Raw genomic sequence first — 15,630 nt, forward strand, 5'->3', positions numbered from 1 at the left:
TGCTTTTCTGCAAAGGGGACAGGACGACTGCACCGTATTGAGGGGAGGATGGATGGGGCCATCTATCACGAGATCTTGGCCAACAACCTCCTTCCCTCAGTAAGAACATTGAAGATGGGTCGTGGCTGGGTCTTCCAGCATGACAACGACGCAAAACACACAGCCAGGGCAACTAAGGAGTGGCTCCGTAAGAAGCATCTCAAGGTCCTGGAGTGGCCTAGCCAGTCTCCAGACCTGAACCCAATAGAACATCTTTGGAGGGAGCTGAAAGTCCGTATTGCCCAGCGACAGCCCCGGAACCTGAAGGATCTGGAGAAGGTCTGTAAGGAGGAGTGGGCCAAAATCCCTGCTGCAGTGTGTGCAAACCTGGTCAAGAACTACAGGAAACGTATGATCTATGTAATTGCAAATAAAGGTTTCTGTACCAAATATTAAGTTCTGCTTTTCTGATGTATCAAATACTTATGTCATGCAATAAAATGAAAATGAATTACTTAAAAATCATACAATGTGATTTTCAGAATTTTTGTTTTAGATTCCGTCTCTCACAGTTGAAGTGTACCTATGATAAAAATTACAGACCTCTACATGCTCTGTTAGCAGGAAAACCTGGAAAATTGGCAGTGTATCAAATACTTGTTCTCCCCACTGTATGTCCTATAGACGTATATATACTGAATATTTGACATGACATCTTGACTAAATAAAGACAACGACTACAGTGTTAAAGGGTGTGTGATTGATTGAATTTCTGAAACATCTTTCAGCTTCACATTTCATGTCTGTGTCTTTCTTTTCAGGTCGGTCAGGGTATAGCCTAGTTGTCACGCCCTGACCATAGAGAGCCTTTTCATTCTCTATTTTGGTTAGTTCGGGGTGTGACTGGGGGGGGGGTTCCTATCTAGGATGTTCTATGTTGGCCTGGTATGGTTCCCAATCAGAGGCAGCTGTTTATCGTTTTTTCTGATTGGGGATCATATTTAGGCAGTCATTTCCCTACTGTGTTTTGTGGGATCTTGTTTTTGTGTTGATGCCTTTGAGCACTTCATTTACATCACGTTTCATTGTTTTTTTATTTTGTATTGTTCAAAGTCCCACTTCAATAAATATGTGGAACACAGATTACGCTTCGCTTTGGTTCGAGTATGCTTCCAACGACGATCGTGACACAAGTAATTTGTATGGCAAAATAAGTTTATCCTATATGACACATTATGTCAACAGGTGCTGACTATGGCATTATTCCCTATGCGGAATGAGGTTTCTCAGTTGTACATCTTCTTCCACCGAAAGATAATCAAGTTACACCTAGAGCAGCCCAGACATCTCCTACCAGAGTTCAGGAAATAGAAAAGACAAATGTTCAGAGTCACTGTTCCTGTCTCCATGACAACAGCAGCCCTATCGAGCACAACATGACAGGTGCGTACCTCCCCGGAAAAGCGAGGTACTCCATTTGATAAGGAGAGTCAGACGGATTAAACAATTTACTTATCTCTTCCCCAAAACACCCTCGTTAAAGTGCAAGCTCATTATTTTGCATTAGCTATTTAGAAAAACTGCAGTGATATCAGCAGAAAAGTTTTTAACTAGGCGATTTTTTTGCTTAAAGACACAGAGAGCAGGCAATGGCATTACCATAATCCTTAGGCTGTGCCGAGTTCAACGAGATATCCCGCTTGACCGTAGCTCGCTCGGCCGAAGCGCAGCAACCATTAGAAAAGTAGGCCCAAAATGAAGCCTGCCCCACAACTTCATTTGCTTTTGGGTGACAGTAAGAGAACCGTTATGGTGAGATGCACAATTCGACCTCAGGTACGTTCCTAAGGTCCTCCTGATCTGTGCAAGCCTAACCTTGACTGTGTGGCATTAACCCTTAACAGTAAAACAGGGTTTTTTGATCTCACAGATTACAATGACATCTCTCCCCATAGGAATACATTGCCTGCTCCTCTAAAGTCAACCTGAAGCCTATGTGGGTTATGAATGCCTTATGAACCTGTCTTCTATGACAGTCCATCAGACCACTATGAGGTATACCTGTGTCAATTCTAAGCTTCCTGAAGCAACCGGAAGTGGTTAAAAATCACCCTAAAGGTGTTTTGAAACACATAACCTGTCATTATGAAAATGACTGCATTCAACCCTGTGTAGATCAGTCAATTCTTAACTTAAAGACTTAAATCTCAGGATTCTGTAAGAGGCTACCTCAGTCAAGACATGTGTTTACCTATAGCTTCCTGTGCCAACCGGAAGTGCCTTTAATTGGGTCACACCGACTGTTTTGAAGGGTTAGAAAAGTCACATCTCTCCAAAACTTCATATGTGTGACTAGGTAACCCTCCTGAACTGTAAATCAGTCATTTCTCCCAACAGATCTCAAAGGAAAGCTCCCTCACACACACACAGGAAGGATGGAGTGACAAAATGCGGTGCTTAAAGACACAGAGAGCAGGCAATGTCATTACCATAATCCCTAGGCCGTGCCGAGTTCAACGAGATATCCCGCTTGACCGTAGCTCGCTCGGTCTAAGCGCAGCAACCATTAGAATACTGGACCCACAGCTGGAATGTAACTATGTGTTTTACGTTTTTAGCCAAGGGAGTGGGCTCACTCACAATTTTACCTAAGAACACAGCCATGAAAAAAGAATGGTACCAACACATCCTCTGAGAGCAACTTCTCCCAACCATCCAGGAACAGTTTGGTGACAAACAAGGCCTTTTCCAGCATTATGGAGCACCTTGCCATAAGGCAAAAGTGATAACTAAGTGGCTCGGGGAACAAAACATTGATATTTTGGGTCCATGGCCAGGAAATTCCCCAGACCTTAATCCCATTGAGAATTTGTGGTCAATCCTCAAGAGGCAGGTGGACAAACAAAACCCCACAAATTCTGACAAATAAATGGGCTGCCATCAGTCAGGATTTGGCCCAGAAGTTAATTGACAGCTTACCAGGGCAGATTGCAGAGGTCTTGAAAAAGAAGGGTCAACACTGCAAATACTGACTCTTTGCATCAACTTCATGTAATTGTCAATAAAAGCCTTTGACAAATATGAAATGCTTGTAATCATACTTCAGTATTCCATAGTACCATCTGACAAAAATATCTAAAGACACAGAAGCAGCAAACTTTGTGGAAATTAATATTTGTGTCATTCTCGAAACTTTTGGCCACCACTGTAGGCATGTCTGTCTATTTTGCCAAAAATCTCGCAATGTGTGTATTTTGGATTTTTTAATCATGAGAATATACACTTTCTAATTATCCAAGCCTGTGCAGCTAGCTCAGTTGTCATCAAATGCTAGCCCCAAAATACTTTTTGCTCTTGGAACACTGAGCTCCCCCCATTGTTTTCCTATGTGGAGAGAGGCATGCCACTGTATTTCGCCAAATATCTCACTGTGTATATATATTTTTTTTCAAGTCAGGTATAACCAGTGTGAAATGGCCAGCTAGTTAGCAGGGTGCGCGCTAATAGCGTTTCAATCGGTGACGTCAACTGCTCTGAGACCCTGAAGAAGTTATTCCCCTTGCTCTGTAAGGGCCGTGGCTTTTGTGGAGCGATGGATAAAGATGCTTCGAGGGTGGCTGTTGTCTGTGTGCAGAGGGTCCCTGGTTCGAGCCCAGGTAGGGACGGAATCAAAATTTTTACACGGGCAACATTTAATCAGGAGAATCTCCTCTTTGTAATTATGTAAGTCTGGGCAGCGAACTTGTTTGTCATCGATCACTAGACCAGAAATTGTCAGCAGTTTATATTTTTCCCTACTTTTTCATTACGCAGACATAAGCACAGTTGACACCATCGAGGTGCATAAGTTTAAAAGTTATTTTTTTCTAGTTTCGTCCAACAAACAGATTGTAGTTGTAAAATAAAAAGGGATACATTTTTCATGGAATTCTAAGCATCACTCTAGTCAAAACAGGCTATGCGAATGTTCGATTCCATTAATTTGCTATGGGCTCACACTAGTGTTCCAGTTTAGCCAACGTTCTGAAAGCCATTTTTCAGCCTTGGGGGTAATTTTGACTTGTTCTATTGTCCAGCCTATAGATAGCCAGAGCGAATTTATGAAAACACCCGGGTGTCCATTGAGAAAGCACAACAACTATACCATTTAGGGCAAATCTGGTCTGTGATAGGAGCAGGTAACGAGTGGAGGACAGAGGAGCCTCTTAAAGAAGAAGTTACAGGTCTGTGAGAGCCAGAAATCTTGCTTGTTTCTAGGTGACCAAATACTTATTTTCCACCATAATTTGCAAATAAGTTCATTAAAAATCCTACAACGTGATTTTCTGGATTTTTTTTCTCATCTTGTCTGTCATAGTTGAAGTGTACCTATGATGAAAATTACAGGCCTCTCTCATCTTTTTAAGTGGGAGAACTTGCACAATTGGTGGCTGACTAAATATTTTTTGCCCCACTGTAGCTCTCTATATGTAGAATGTTTCAGGTACACTCCGATAGGTGCATGCGTCACATACAGTATCTTCTATTGACATTATCTTCTATTGTTTGTCCTCATGTGTCTGTTTTTCAGCATAAAGTACTCTGTAGCCACTTAGTGTGGACACCAGGTGAGATCACACACACAATAACAGTCTCTCTTCTTCACTTCATCCATCTCCCCCTTCTCCCTAAATCCTCAAGTTTATATCAACTGTTTTAGTGAACCCCTCCAGCATCTGAACTGGCTGACAGAGGGCACAGCATGATCATAGGTGAGATGTCACATGGTCGGGTCAACAGGATATATTATTAAAGAGATGCTTTACATTGAAGTACAGACAAAAGTGTAGCAGTCCCAGAGTTAAAGATCCAAGGTCAGTTTTGCATTTCACCTCCTGATGTAAGATGACTGACAGTGTTGGAATAAAAAAAAACAAGGCTTAATCATGCTCTCTATCCATTTGTCACTCGTTTGCTGGTATGTTTTGATGTGAGAGAGGAGGCCAGTCCCGTCATCGCCACCTCACCTGCTCTTAAGATAACGTTCGGGCCAACTGGGGGCCCAAGGCTGGTTAGGAGACACCACAATTGTGATGAACTAAGAGAATATTAGGGTATCACTGTAATTCATGAATCATATGTTGTCTGCCGCTGTTCTTACCTCTTTCCCTTTCTGCCTTTCACACCATGTCTTTCTTTTTCATTTTATAATGCACACCATAAGTGCATTGAAGTACAGATTGAACTTGTATTTATAATATTACAATTATCATAATTATAATGCATTTATGTATTTATAACACCGGGATAATGAACTTCTTTCAATAAAGTGTTTCACATTCTCCACTGGTTGAAATTAAGTATCTCATTGAAATCCTACCCTGTGTCCTCAGATTAATGCAGATGAAGGGAGTTAGATATGCATCTTTTTTTCATCTGTATATATGAATTACAAATCACTCATGTTTCTAGTCTATTGCATAGTTACAATGTGTAATCATTGATGTCCCAGGAGCAGGAGTGGCAAACACTGTTGAAGTGTATAATTTTAATACATACATGCAGACACAGCATCACTCAAATAATGGAGTTTGATATGACTGAAAAATAATATCTCAGAGATTCATACCTGAACCGCACCTTTATTTGCCAAGGAAGAGTAGATGATCATTGAATATATTCAATGTAGAGGCTACAATGTGGGGATCTCATGCGTGGTAATAACTACAGAACATGTATATAGGACTTGCGTCCTTGGCACAATAAAATGATTATATTCTACTCAATCAAGTTTGTTGATAGAACAACTTTAATAGCTGAGGTACATAGATTGGTATGAATATTAGTTCAGAACCTAACGTTTTAGTGTCCATTCACAGATCGGCTACATACTGTAGCTAGCTACACATCCATAGGCATACCGTTATTTTTATCCTCCACTACACAATAAGCAAGTAAATAGTTAGCTAGCTATGTTACTTCAGCTGCATTGCAAGGCAAGCTTACACAATTGCACATTCAATTTGCTGTAAATGCTTTAGCTAGCTAGATTCTTTACATCCACTGTTTCACAAGACGACAGCCTGGTTTACTGGTTTTCTCAGTAGTCCCTAAAACATTAAACACAAATTACAAATTCATTCTCCTAACACTAGCTAGCTGGCTAATGTTAGCTAGTCAGATATTGTATGCTACAGTACAAATGACAACAGTATATACAGAAAATAGGCACTTACATTGATAGGAATACACACATGTTGCAAAGTTATTATTTGTAAGGAAAACAACAATGACGGCAATGCAGGTGCAAGCCAGAAAATGTGCCAAGGGGAAAAAGTTTGTGCAAGCCTGTACAAATGTCTGCATACTTGATCTGCGAAAACACAGGGGAAGTGCTTGGGCTCTCTTCAAAGAGGTAAGTTTGTCCGCAACAGTGAAGTGGGCTACTTCTATGTGAATTAATAAGGAGGCAGAACACAACTCAATTCAAACTGTTAGAAAATTATTTGAAATTGACAAGTTGATACATAGCCTATAGACAACTAGCAGGCAGCATGTCTTGGTTTGAAGGCAGTGTGGGTTCAAATCAAATCAAATTGTATTGGTCACATACACATGGTTAGCAGATGTAATTGCAAGTGTAGAGAAATGCTTTTGCTTCTAGTGCTGACAGTGCAGCAATCTCTAACATGTGATCAAACAATTCCACAACTAACTAATACACACAAATCTAAGTAAAGGAATGGAATAAGAATATATACATATAAATATATGGATGAGAATGACAGAGCGACACAGACAAGATGCAATAGAGGGAAAACAATACAGAATATACATATGAGATGAATGATGCAAGACATGTAAACATTACTTGTTATGGCTGCATGGGATCAATATGACAACTACCAGTGAAAATAGAACATACATGTCTTTTACAGTATATCATTTTAAAGTTAATCGGAGAATTAGAATGACTTCAGATGACCGGTGGAACGCAGGTCCTTCCCCTGTGAACGCGCTTGGTGAAAGCATGGTCAACTTGTGGCAGTCGTGACTCTTTCCTGTCTCATTCGACCCCCCTTCACATTAGAGTCATCAGACAAAGTTCTATTGACTGTTGACATCTAGGCACATTTTCATCCAAGCTACTCAATACTGCCCCTGCAGCCATAAAAGTTCAAGTGGAATTACTGAAGTGTCTAGTGATCCATTTATTAAAGTGGCCAATAATTTCAAGTCTGTATGTAGGCAGAAGCCTCTCTGTGTTGGTGATGGCTGTTTAACAGTCTGATGGCCTTGAGATAGAAGCTGTTTTTTCAGTCTCTCTGTCCCAGCTTTGATGCACCTGTACTGACCTCGCCTTCTGGATGGTAGCGGGCTGAACAAGCAGTGGTTCGTGTGGTTGTTGTCCTTGATGATCTTTTTGGCCTTCCTGTCACATTGGGTGTTGTAGTTGTCCTGGAGGGCAGGTAGTTTGCCCCCGGTGATGCATTGTGCAGACTCCACCACCCTCTGAAGATGCTCTCAATTGTGCATCTGTAAAAGTTTGAGGGTTTTAGGTGAAAAGCCACATTTCTTTGTGGGTGGACCATTTCAGGTTGTATGTGATGTGTACGCCGAGGAACTTAAAACTTTCCGCCTTCTCCACTACTGTCCCGTCGATGTGGGGGGGTCCTCCCTCTGCTGTTTCCTGAAGTCCACGATCATTTCCTTTGTTTTGTTGATGTTGAATGAGAGGCTGTCTCTTCATTGTTGGTAATTAAGCCCACTACTGTTGTGTCATCTGCAAACTTGATGATTGAGTTGGAGGCGTGCCTGGCCACGCAGTCATGGGTGAACAGGGAATACAGCTGATGGCTGAGCATGTACCCTTCTAGGGCCCCTGTGGTGAGGATCGGAGAAGTGGACGTCTTGTTTCCTACTTTGACCACCTGGGGGTGGCCTGTCACGAAGTCCAGGACCCAATTGAACAGGGCGGGGTTGAAACCCAGGGCCTCAAGCTTAAAGATGAGCTTGGAGGGTACTATGGGGTTGAATGCTAAGCTATATTCAATAAACAGCATGCTTACATAGGTATTCCTCCTGTCCAGATGGGATAGGGCAGTGTGCTGTGTGATGACAGAAGTGAGTGCTATGGGGTGATAGTCATTTAGTTCAGTTACCTTTGCCTTCTTGGGTACAAGAACAATGGTGGCCATCTTGAAGCATGTGGGGACAGCAGACTGGGATAGGGAGAGACTGAATATGTCCATAAACAGACCAGCTGAGGACACGGCTAGGGATGATGTCTGGGTCGACAGCCTTGCAAGGGTTAACACGTTTAAACGTCCGCCCAGGGTCCTTGGTCGCGTCGGTGGCACTGTATTATCCTCAAAGCAGGCAACGAAGGTGTTTAGTTTGTCTGGAAGCAAGACGCCGGTGTCTGTGACGTGGCTGGTTTACCTTTTGTAGTCCGTGATTGTCTGTAGACCCTGCCACATATGTCTCATGTCTGAGCCTTTGAATTGCGACTCCACTTTTTTTTCTTGTTTGATTGCCTTGCGGAGGAATTAACTACACTGTTTGCATTCGGCCATATTCTCGATCATCTTTCCATGGTTAAATGCGGTAGTTCACGCTTTTTAGTTTTGCTCGAATGCTGCCATCTATCCATGGTTTCTGGTTAGGGTAGGTTTTAATAGTCACAGTGGGTACAACATCTCCTATACACTTCTTGATAAACTCAGTGACTGTCTCGGTATATACATCGATATTATTGTCTGAAGAACATATCTCAGTCGGCGTGATCAAAACAATCTTGAAGCGTGGATTCCGATTGGTCAGACCAGCATTGAATAGTCCTTGTTACGGGTACATCCTGTTTGAGTTTCTGCCGATAGGAGGGGAGGAGCAAAATTGAGTCGCGGTCAGACAAGCTATGAATTTGTTCTTAACTGACTTGCCTAGTTAATGAAAGGTTAAATAAAATAAATATAACAAAGGGGTTAAATACTTGACTCAATAGATTTCAGATTTTCATTTTTAATTCATTTGCAAAAAAATAAAAAAAACATAATTCCACTTTGACATTGTGGAGTATTGTGTGTAGGCCAGTGACACACAATCTCAATGTAAACCATTTTATATTCAGGCTGTAACATAATACAATTGGGAAAAAGTCAAGAGGTGTGAATACCTTTCTAAAGGCACTGTTTGTGCAAAAATACTCAAATATAATTGTACTTTGTAGTGTACCAATTTAACATAATGAACAGGAATGACATTGACACTCACGGGTGGCTAAAAATAATTATCTGAGGGCCACACCCCTAATAGGCCAAACCTTCTGAAAATAATATACACTGTAAATCCCAATGTGCTGTCTTTTCTTTTACCCTAACTACAAGTCACATTATGCTAGTTTGCAAAGTGATATGTAATTAATGGGGCTTGTGAAGAAAAAGTCACCACTTTAAATATTCAACATACTTCAGACTTATTGCTATTACTTTTTTACACCATTTAAGCTAGAAATGTCATTCAAACTGTAAAACATGCAGATCGGTTAGAAATATTTTTATACTTTTTAAACTATTAAGCTTTTTGTCCTCCGCCCACTTTCATGGTATTTAATCAGCATTCCAAAGGCCTCATTGTGACTTCATCACTCCAACACTCAATTCACTGTAAATACAACAATGCAACTTTTGACACAAATCAGCTACTTTGACCACTTTGCAACAACTTGTTAGTGAATGAAATCTTCCTCTCCTTCTCTGCTTTTCTGAATTCGGAACAGAAATATGTTATACTGATCAAACGACACAGCTGTTTAACTAACCGCATTAAAACAACACATTTTTACCACTTTCCCAATCAGTTAAACAAAAAGTGTGAGCGTATGACATCTTGGTCTACTTCTCTGCTATTCAAATCTGGCATTGGAACAACAATATATATCTTACAAATCAAACATAATGGTTTTAGTGAGCGCAACAACATCTTCTGTGAACTCTTAGAAACAACTGCTGTTTTGACCACTTCCCAAACAAGTTACACTAAAACTTAGTAAAATATGAAATCATCTTAGCATAGGAAATCTTTGTCTACTCTTTGTCTGCTATTTAAAAATATGAATATGAATATATTCTACCAATTGAGTTACAGCTGTTTACCAGAGTTTAGAGTGATACAAAGTACCTATCTAATGTAGTTTAGGCACTGACTAAAACTACTGAATACAACTACTGACCACAACCACACAACTACTGACCACACAACTACTGAACAACACAACTAATGACCACAACCACTAACCACAGCTACTGACCACAAACAAAAACCAATGACCACAACTACTGGTCACAACCACATTACTACTGAAACACTACTTACCATAACTATTAAACCACAACTACTGATCACGACTGATCACAGCTACTGACCAAACAAAAACTACTGACCACAACCACACAACTACTTACCAAAACTACTGACCAAAACAACTTACCACTACTGACCCGCAGCCAAACAACTACTGACAATACGTAATGAACCACACAACCAGTTACCAAATCTACTGACACCACTGACTACAAAATGACCACAACTACTGACCACAACCACACAACTACTGACCAGAACTGCTGAACACACAACTACTGTCCATGTCCATACTGTAGGGCAAAAATGAACTGCAACACAACAACTTTTGGCCACAACAACTAACCACAATTACTGACCCCAAATACTGGTCACAACTACTGAACCTCACAACTACTTACCAAAACTACTGACCACAACCACACAACTACTGACCACAACCACAAAACTACTGACCAGAACTGCTGACCACTACTGACCACAACCACACAACTACTGAACCATACAACTACTTACCGAAACTACTGACCAGAACTACTGACCACTACAGACCACAAATACTGACCACAACCACACAACTACTGAACCACACAACTAATGACCACTAGAACAAAACTACTGACCACATATTTACTGACCACAACTACTGACCATGTCCGTACTGTAGGGCCAAAACAACCTTCAGCACAACTCCACAACTACTTACCACAACTACTGACCACACACCTAATGACCACAGTACTACTGACCACAACTACTGACCCCAACTACACAACTATTGACCATAACTACTTACCACAACTGCTGCTTTGGTCTGCACTAGCTCTGGTCCAGCTTTGGTCCTGGGCATAGCTAGCTAGTTCTGATTCACACTAGCTCTGGTCTAGCTCTTGTCTCCACATTAGAATTAGAATATAATACCCACCAATAATTACTATTAAACTGTTCAAGCTAGAGACACCAAACCAACTTTCACATGCTCAGGCTATCCTATCCTATCCTATCCTATCCTATCAACCAACCAATCAATATTTTAATCTACCTACTTTTTCCACTATAACCAGTCACCAACATTACTACTGCAGATATCACCACTACTTTAATTAAGTTATTTCAAAACCAGAAATACTTTAAAACATGCTAGCAATCACACAACATTTCATTCAGGAAATGTACTTTTCAGTGATCACTGTTAGCCTAAAGAGTTTATTTATTAGATATAACTACATTTAGCTATCAGTAGGTCTACATACGAACCTGTTCTACATATTTCTCTTCAGCTACCACAAAAATACTTTTAAAGTGCTGTCATCATATTTCTCTCCCCAAGTAATAACCCTAAAACCTTTTCTAATCATTACATCATCATTCAACTAAAATCAAACTTAATTTCCACGGAACATTTAAGTAATTTGTGTATCAATTTACCTGAAACCCACAGCATGAATTTGCTTTGTTTTCCTAAGAGTGTTGTCCACATAGTCCTGCCTTTTATTTCCATCTTCTAACAGAAGATGACTTTGTCCTGTCTTTCTTCTTCTTTAAGGTATCACACGCAACAACTGCAGTTCAGACATTTTTCTGATCTAACTGCCCCACAATCCAAAGTAATAAGGTTGATATAGTAGTCTATCAAAGTAATCAGATCACTTATTTTTCAAATTTTAACTTTGACTACATTTAACTGCTTTACGTTAAATAGTAAATTAAAACGTCTTCCATTACCACAAAAATATTTTTATAGAGCTAAAGGAAGCCCACAATTTTACTTATAAAGTTACCATTTAGTTCCAACTGGATTCCAGCTGGTGTATAGCCAACATTGGGCATTTTTATTCACCCGAAACCAGCATTCATAATGAGGACACTACCTAAGCCATTTATAATGGAACTACCATTTCAGTAACGGGTGGAAAAAATCTAACTAAATGATTGGAAGAATTTAGAAAAATGTATGTTATTTATCTTTGTGTAGCTTAAGATGAATCACTCAATGTGTATGCAAAAAAAATATATTAAAAACAATTCCAAAAAATCTACCTGAAGTAGAGCATCCTGTGAAAAAACTTCAGGGTTGCGTTGTTGATGCTGGATTATTGAGATATGGCCCAGCGGGTCAGATCAGAAGACTGGCAGTGTAGCTTAGTAGGGGCGTGGCTTTCATATAGTTATTTTTAGCCACCCGTGAATGTAAATGTAATTCCTGTTCATCTGTTCTGTTGTATAGTTGGCACATGTTTAAAGGTCCTGAACAGCCAAAATCATGTTTTTCATGTAATTTGGTTGATATTTGGATGAAACCAGATCAAAGTATGACAACCAATGTTTGTAAATTACTGTTGCTTCTACATTGATAAAGTTTGATCAGAAAATTACTGGTCCCCTCCCAAATCAAACACTTGGATTTAATTGGCGCGACAGAAGCGGGATTATTAAGGGATTTTTGAGACATCACAAAAAGCCACATTTTAATACACCAATGGTGAAGTATTATTTTCTTACCTAATTTATATAAATACCGCCTTGTAACCAACATCATAGAAGGCGTGTGCACAGAGGGGTGTGGTTTACATAGCTAAGCAGCTAGTCTACTGGTGCCAAAATGTGACTGCAGCGGGTCAGCCAATATAATTAGAGGTTTACTCTATTCATCTAAGGCAAAGATACTTAATTAAAGGTTTTTGCTTTCATCTGTGTCTGATGTTAGCTAGTACCTGGCTAGCTAGGTCTTAAACCAGCATGGAATAAATGCAGAAGAATGGTGGCTCAAAAGGCAGACGCAGTTGTCATGTCATTACATCAAGAGACATGCCAAACGGTAGATTTTTGTGTGTGTGTGTCAAATCGTAGTGTCGTCGGATGAGAGAAGGTAGGGGACACATAGCCTGTAAAATGGAAGACAGGAGGGAAGTGAATATGGATTAGAGGAGGACACAAAACTGTTGGAAGTGCTACAGGAGGAAATTGAATGTGCCTAGATTCAGTATTAATTCAATTCTGGTGGTGACTGCCGAAAAGGAGATGTATTTGGAGAAGCAGTATGGAGGTTGAGTTGGTGAAAGTACTGTAACTTGAAGTGGACTTGTGATGATTTATTGCGTTTCTTTGGTCCCAAGGGAGTGGGCGCTCTCTAACATGCGACTAGGGACAAGAACTGTGACTTGCTTTGCTCTTTGAAGCAGGGTGCCATTGAAAGGAGTGATAATATGGGTGGGATTAAGTGTTGAGGAAGATCATCTGAAATTGAATAATCCTGGTGCCTGTGACGCCATTTGGTGCGAATTTTTCAAAATGTTGTAATGTTACAGCCTTATTCTAAAATGGATTACAATATATATTTTGTTATGAATCTACACCCAATACCCCATAATGACAAAGTGAAAACAGGTGTTTAGAAATGTTTATACATTTTTGTTTAAAAAATACAGAAATACCTTATTTATTTAAGTATTCAGACCCTTTGCTATGAGCCTCTAAATTAAACTCAGGTGCATCCTGTTTCCATTGATCATTCTTGAGATGTTACTACAACATGATTTGGAAAGGCACACAACTGTCTTTCTAAGGTCCCACATTTGACAGTGCATGTCTGAGCGAAAACCAAGCCTTGAGGCCAATGGAATTGTCCGTAGAGCTCCGAGACAGGATTGTGTCGAGGCACAGATCTGGGGAAGGGTACCAAAAAATGACTGCAGCACTGATGGTCCCCAAGAACACCGTGGCCTCAGTCATTCGTAAATGGAAGAAGTTTGAAACCACCAAGACTCTTCGTAGAGCTAGCTGCCCGGCTTTGGTCAGGGAGGTGAACCAGATGGTCACTCAGAGCTCCAGAGTTCCTATGTGGAAATGGAGGAAGGACAACCATCTCTGCAGCACTCCACCAATCAGGCCTTTAAGGTTTTGGCCAGACAGAAGCCTCTCCTCAGTAAAAGGCACATGACAGTCCGCTTGGAGTTTTCCAAAAGAAACCTAAAGACTCTCAGACCATGAGAAACTAGATTCTCTGGTCTGATGAACCAAGATTGAACTCTTTGGCCTGAATGCCAAGCGTCATGTCTGGAGGAAACCTGGCACCATCCCTACTGTGAAGCATGGTGGTGGCAGCAGCATCATGCTGTGGTGATGTTGTTCAGCAGCAGGGATTGGCAGACTAGCCAGGGTCGAGGCAAAGATGAACGGAGCAAAGTACAGAGAGATCCGTAATGAAAACCTGCTCCAGAGCACTCAGGACCTCAGGCTGTGGTGAAGGTTCACCTTTCAACAGGACAAAGACCCTAAGCACACAGCCAAGACAACACAGGAGTGGCTTCGGGACAAGTCTCTGAATGTCCTTGAATAGCCCAGCCAGAGCCCGGACTTGAACCCAGTCAAACACCTCTGGAGAGACCTGAAAGTAGCTGTGCAGCGATGCTCCCCATCCAACCTGAAATAGCTTGAGAGGGTCTGCAGAAAAGAATGGGAGAAACTCCCCAAATACAGGTGTGCCAAGCTAGATGACTCAAGATGACTTAAGGCTGCAATTGCTGTAAAAGGTGCTTTAACAAAATATTGAGTAAAGTTGTAAATGTGATATTTCAATTTTTTTATTTTATAACGTTGAAAAAAAAATCTGAAACCTGTTTTTCTTTGTCATTATGGGGTATTGCGTGTAGATTGAAGAGGGGGAAAAAATCATTCATTTTAGAAGAAGGCTGTAACAAAATGTGGAAAAAGTCAAGTGGTCTGAATATTTTCTGAATGCACTGTATGAACACTGTCTGGCACTCAATATGTATATTCAATTAAGTGTACCCAGATCTCACCCTGTAAAGTTTCAACTTGTCCAAGGTGAACTAGCTTCATCAACATTGGATGTTGCATACAATTTCAATGTTTCAACTTGTCCAAGGTGAACTTGCTTCATCAACATTGGATGTTGCATACAATTTCAATGTTTCAACTTGTCCAAGGTGAACTTGCTTCATCAACATTGGATGTTGCATACAATTTCAATGTTTCAACTTGTCCAAGGTGAACTAGCTACATCAACATTGGATGTTGCATACAATTTCAATGTTTTTTGAGTTGCTTTGTGTCAGCAAATTTCCTTGAGATAATCTCACTTGCTCACTGTGTCCACTTTGCTTGACAGAAGCAAAGTCATGGTGCTCTCCCCGCCCACTCAGCCTACTAGCTACCATCCCAGTCAGTCTTTTCAGTTTCAGTAGTTTGACATAAGATAAAAATATTTCAAGCAATTTTTATCAATTTTTATCAAGACAAAATATTATGGCTAAAAATACTATTTTACATGGAAATCAGACTGTTCGG

The sequence above is a fragment of the Oncorhynchus kisutch genome, linkage group LG25 (genome assembly GCF_002021735.2).
Source record: "Oncorhynchus kisutch isolate 150728-3 linkage group LG25, Okis_V2, whole genome shotgun sequence".
In the NCBI taxonomy this organism is placed as follows: Eukaryota; Metazoa; Chordata; class Actinopteri; order Salmoniformes; family Salmonidae; genus Oncorhynchus; species Oncorhynchus kisutch.